Below are 6,541 nucleotides of genomic sequence, written 5' to 3' on the forward strand. Positions count from 1 at the left end.
ATATATATATATATATATATATACAGGATGCGATGGGTAAATTGCCGCCATTTTACGATTTTTTATTTTGCGCACGCACATGGTTTGTTTTTGAGTTTGTCAACTGCACAGTATAGTAGAGTCAGTTGGTCACTGTCTTTGAGAAAAGCATGACGCAATTCACTCTGCCAGAAATCTGGAAACGACATGCTGCACTACTTGGCATTCGCGTCGGAAACTCTAATACGGACATTTCAGAGTGTTTGATTTTCAATCTGAGGACAGTGCAATCTGAAGACATGCACCGAGATTGATAAAAGTCAAACATCCAGTCAATATCATGTTGTTTGGAGTGATCACTAGTGATGGCGACGTTATGCCTCATCTTTCCACACGGCCTCACACTCAATTCAGAGGCCTACATCAAGTGCCTGGAAGAGGTAGTGCTGCCCTGGGTCAAGAGGGTGGCTGCTGGAAGACCTTATGTCTGGTAACAGGACTCTGTATCATGCCACACAAGCAGGAAAACTCAGCCATGGCTGTCAGACAATTTCTGTGACCACATCACCCTTAACATTAAGCCACCTAACTCCCCAGACTGCAACCCCCTTATGCGGAGTTGAGCGAGAAACCAACAGAAGTCCTTGTAACACCAAAGATGAAATGAAGGCAAGGATTATGGTAGCATTCACCAACTTAAACAAGGGGACCGTCCAGATGAGTTGCAAGATATTCCGAAGTCGTCTGGAGGCTGTGGTTGAAGCAATGTCGATTTTATTGTATAAACTCAGTATTTCAAGATATTTTAATGAAACTTTGGTAAATATATCTGTTAAAATGAGATGTCAGTGGTGGCTGTTCTACCGTTTGTGTACACGGGAGTATATTTTTCAATATAAGTTTCATTTGAGGCAGGAAAGTGGGATTGTACAGCCATTTAGCTCAAATTTTCAGCAGGCTGAACGACTATGTAGCAGCTCGCGATTCAGCCAAGTCATCACTTAATGTATGATCCTATCAATCCGTCTTCACTCATTTCTCTGTCCTACACTCTCTGCTTCATATCTTCAGTGTCAGTTGGCTAGTTGTTTATTACCTCAGCGAAGTATTTGTCTCTGGAGACAGTGCAAGGTCTGACTTCCTTAGTTAGGGAGAGTGATAGCAAAGCTGCTGATTTGTCTGTCCGTCTGTTCGTCCGTCTGTCTGTCTATCTATCCATTTATCTATCTATTTTGTATGCATGTATGTGTATAAAAAACATTACTATTTGATTTCATCTTTATTTGACCTTTTGGATAATGCAAATATTATAAATCTATGAAATTCTTATCAAAAAAGTTTTAAATGACTCCAATTATTGCATTAAGTGGCAATGAATTCTCTGTCAGAAAGAAAGCAACTGAGCGAAAGGCATCTATCATTGAGCAAATCGTTTCACCCTAACTCAGACTGATTTATATTTAGCAGTACTGTACACGCAAAGATACTTAGCAATAGTGAATTGCAGGTCTAAGGCAATAACATATTAACTGCTGAAAGACATTTTTTATGTAGTTAGAAGCCGTCGAAAGAAGAAATAAAGGCTATCCTCAAAACCATACGTCCATTTTCTTTACTCTATGCAATGATCGTAATAACTGAACTAAAGAGGAGTGGTTTAAAGTAATATCTATTGGCGTAACATTTATGATGCAATTTGTATTTAATGTCTCAAAGCACAACAAACATAAATTTTAGAACCTACATCAATATTCTGAAAAACTCGCCTACTCATGCGAACATCTATAATAGCCTTATATTCTATGGAAAATAAATGGGATCATGTTAAATAGGAAATTGCACTTAATAATTCTTCAGCAATTTTCGATTTAAAAGATCTGACATTTCAAGTGTAGAAACACGAGGTAACCCACGTCTGCTGCAAAATTTGTAGAAAGAAAGCATAAAGAACAGCTTTGCTGCTGCATTGGTGGTAAACATGTATCATATCAAATATTGAGCAGATATTTGTACTTTGGTAAATTGTTCTGGGTTTCAAAAAATACATTACTTAAAAAATACGTTTGTTTTTCACCCACATTATAAATCACTGTTGTTTTTAAGTGTATTTAAGCTTTTTATCAGAAGCGGTATGTACAACAAACATTTTTACTGAATCGAAACGTCTAAAATTCAAACGTTTTAAATATTTTTCAATAAAATATGTATCGTCGTGTATAGTTAAAGTAATGCTGTTTGCCAAAACTTCATTTTGATTGAATTTCAAGCTCATATTTTAAATGCGCCTAATATTACTTTAATCAAAGAAAGCAATTTATTACTAATTAAACAAGCATATGTTGGCTTTAAAACTTCGATCAACTTTGCACTATCTATGGTGTCAAATATGTGTTACAGATTTTACTGAAGGTATTTTCCTTGAATGTTGATTTCCAGATTTCAAATACACTCAGAGAGAGAGAGAGAGAGAGAGAGAGAGAGAGAGAGAGAGAGAGAGAGGGAGAGTGAGATAGAGAGCGAGAGAGAGAGAGATTGTGTCCACTAATTGCGCGTATAATCTCAGTCGATCGAAGTTTCCTAACTCACTCTAATGAGCATTTGAAACCCTGTAATATTTCTCTTACAATATTTGGAACCTTAAGAAGGCGGCGAGCTGGCAGAAACGTTAGCACGCCAGGCGAAATGCTTAGCAGTACTTCGTGTGCCGTTACGTTCTGAGTTCAAATTCCGCCGAGGTCGACTTTGCTTTTCATCCTTTCGGGGTCGATTAAATAAGTACCAGTTACGCACTGGGGTCGATGTAATTGACTTAATCCCTTTGTCTGTCCTTGTCTATCGCCTCTGTGTGTAGCCCTTTGTGGGCAATAAAGAAATAAGAAACGTTAGCACGCCGGGCGAAATGCTTAGCGGTATTTCGTCTGCTGCTACGTTCTGAGTTCAAATTCCGCCGAGGTCGACTTTGCCTTTTATCCTTTCGGGGTCGATAAATTAAGTACCAGTTACGCACTGGGGTCGATCTACAAAGTAGATAGAGGTTTCCTTATTTGTGCTTTTATTGTGAATTTAGAGGCGCAAAATATGGATCGATGCTCTGCAAGGACCAGGTTTTGGTACTTAGGTGGTTCACCAATGCATAAGACTGGAGCAAAAAAGATAGTATCATTTTTATACCAAGAACTAAATAACCTAAATTTCAAATTCAAGAATATAATCATCAAATGAGAGCATCGCATAGAATGATTTGCGGTATTTATATATAGTTTTCTGCACTCTGAGTTGAAATCCTGCCGAGGCTAACTTTGCCTTCCAAACCTTGAAAATCGGTTGACAAAATACCAGTCATGTACTCAATATATTTCTCTATTTTGTAATTGTATAGGCTTCGTGTATATGCTCATATCACGATACCACCGATCCATTACTACTAATCATTGGTTATGACAAGAAATGTGCGCAAAAATAAAATAATATCCATAAATTGAAGCAATAGGGTTTCGACCAGTACTTTTCATCATAGGTGTTCAGTTGCTGAACACCTATCTAACTCATTGGAGTAGTCAGTAAATGGTTGAGCATTTTATTGACACATGTATCCTCTATGTAATTCTCAGACAGAATTAGCATGAAAAGGCTGTACTTTGGAGTTACATCTACAATCCGTCCGGCAATGCAAGCATTTACCGTCTACCCTCACAGCTGTGGGGCGATCCGACACTATAGAAAATGAAACTTGCCCAAGATGATTCGCTTCAGAACTGAAACCAAAACGTCATGATTCTGAAGTTAAGTTGCTAACTATGCAGCCATCAACTATAATACCTAATAAAACGTGCTTCTGAATGGAAAATAGAAAGTTAAGTATGCGTATTTTTAAGTTTAGTACTCAAACTTTTCTTGGGTTCACACCGCATTCTATAAATGAGTAAGTATTTTATATTTGCAAATCTAGATTACTACTATACAAATGTTGCAGGATGTTTCCAAAACGTAGTTCAGGACATATTGAAGCGCTTGTAAACATATCATTCCTATACTTCGAATAGAAGTACAAATTGATAAGAATGCAATGACGAATCCAAACTCGGAGAGCGGTTTCTATCTGTATTCCATAATATTTAAAATCATCTACATAGTTTACATGTCACAACTATCGTACAGAGTAAACAAAAGCTACTAAAAATGCACAGACATAGACACTAGTATGATAGAAAATATTTTTAAAAAGTTTTTTCCCGTAAAATAGAAAAGTATAGGAGAATGATGGTATATTCAAGTTTTCAAACAGGGATTAATCCATTTGAGAAATATAATATACAACAAAATTATAGTTATTTAGTGGAACATAGTATGGCTAGAAAATTAAGAAACTGAGAAATTAGAGATAAACATATTACACACACACACACACACACATACACACGCGCGCGCACATACCTATATATCTCTGGGTACAGAGAAAAAGAAAAAGAAAGAGATATAGGGTGAGAAAAAGATATCATCAATATGCAAGTTAGATCCAATAACAGATTTTGGTTTATTATAACGAATCCAGCACCTTATTTTGTCCTAAAAGTATAAAAAGCTAATATGACCTCATCGGGGATTGATGCTCTAAGAACTCTGCCAGTCTACTAATTCCTAAGATTGTACATATTTTTGGACTGACTTTAGTGGTTAGATTTATCCCAGTACTTGACTGCTTTTTATTTTATTAACACTGGAAGGATGTTTGAGACTATTCCGAAAATATTTGAACTCCAAATATATAGATAGCCAGTATTTGCTTCTACTGTAGGCAGAAGGAAACTTTGGGGGAAAAGGCTTGTCGATTAATCTACCCTTGTAGATAGCTACTTTATTGTATCGAGTTCGAAAGAATGACAAGCAAAGTTAATTACGACGGGATTCGAACTCAGATCGCAAAGTCTTAACACTACAAAGCATTTTGTCTGGCGCTTAAACGATTCTGATAATCCACTTGTTTAATTATAATTAATTCTAATAAAGGTACAAGGCCAGGCATTTTGCGGGAGTGAGTTGATTATATCGACAGTAGTACTTGACAAGTACTTTATTTTATCCGATTGAGGAAACTGAAAGCCAAAGGTAAACAAATAGGAATTTGAACTCAGAATATACAGAACAGGGCAAGATAGCGGAACAAATTGCTTGACGCTTTATTGTACCTATTCTCTTCTTTCTAAAATTGTTTCTAATTCAGGTATAAGGTCAAGAATTTTGAGGGGAGGGACTTAGTTGACACTAAGATCCCCAATATTTTATCTGTGTTGGAGGGATGAAAGTTGAGTTCGGTTCGATTTGAACAAAAACACACATAAACAATAGTAATTATATAAAAATTAAGAGTTATATTTACTCACCTTAATGTTGGTAATAAGTTCAGTTGCAAAAATAGAATATATATATATATATTACGTTCTATGATTTCATATTTGTTTTCATAAAGCCAAATATATGTAAATTTCTTCGAGATTTTCTAAGATCCGTCTTCATGGTAACAAACACCGCATAAGTGGCGAAAAATACGTACCAACGCATACTCACTCGCTCACACACACACACGTGCGCGCGAGCCGAGGTTTGTAATCTAAATGTTCGTGTGACTGTGTTAGTACAAATGTATATAGATATTTCAGCATGTAATAATTCACTTCTTTCCGTTACGTTTTATCTATTGATGATGTTGGTGTTGTTGTTCTTCTTCTAAATATTAAAACTACTGTTTATATTCCTTAAGCAAGTTTCTCGGTGTGGGAAATATTGACGAACTATATTTACAAATCCAAATTTACGAATCGGGGCCGGAATATTTGCAGCTGATTAGCACAACAATTAATTTCTGGGAAATACATATTTACTGTTTCCGTACTTATTTCATTTTCTCACGATCTGTTTCTTTATATATATATATATGCATATACATACACACACACACATACAAAAATACATACATACATACATATATACATACATACATACATACATATATATATATATATATATTATAATTTTCGGTTATTATCTAGCTTGTATGAGAACATTCTTAAGAATCATAATTCAGCGTAACGAAAGTAAAAGCCCCGAATGAATTTTGAATTAATTACGAAAAGGGCGGCAATAAAAATACAAATAAAGAAAGAATCTAAACACTGTTTATTATGCACACAGGCATGGTGCTAGTATGATAATTACCACGTGAGCGGAGAGAAGAGTATGAACGTTCATGCAGCTGCTAGTAGCAGAATTAAATATCTGCTCAATATTCCTTATATCTTCAGAAACAGCGCGACTTCAAAATCTATATATGTATAGTCTCAATTCAATATTTGTGTATATGGATATGTCTGTAAATATCTATATCTGTATCGACGTATATGTATACATATAGGTGCGCGTGTGTATGTGTGTTTGTATTAATACGCATACACATATATGTATATATCTTGTGTGAGTTTGTGCGTATTGTTTATATGTTAATATGCATATGTGTGGGTGTGTATGCGTACATGCATATATATATATATATATATATATATATATA

The 6,541-nt window shown here is 35.5% G+C and overlaps 1 protein-coding gene across 1 annotated transcript in view; it reads right to left on the reverse strand.

Annotated features, from left to right (window-relative positions):
- LOC106881736 (G-protein coupled receptor 83) overlaps positions 1 to 5,941 on the reverse strand; it is a 258,598-nt gene extending 252,657 nt beyond the window's left edge. Inside the window, exon 1 of the mRNA XM_052969406.1 lies at positions 5,361 to 5,941. The gene's annotated coding sequence lies outside the window, so the exon portion shown is untranslated. The remainder of the gene's footprint in view (positions 1 to 5,360) is intronic.
- Positions 5,942 to 6,541: the final 600 nt, after the last annotated feature.

This window comes from Octopus bimaculoides, chromosome 1 (genome assembly GCF_001194135.2).
Source record: "Octopus bimaculoides isolate UCB-OBI-ISO-001 chromosome 1, ASM119413v2, whole genome shotgun sequence".
Classification (NCBI taxonomy): domain Eukaryota; kingdom Metazoa; phylum Mollusca; class Cephalopoda; order Octopoda; family Octopodidae; genus Octopus; species Octopus bimaculoides.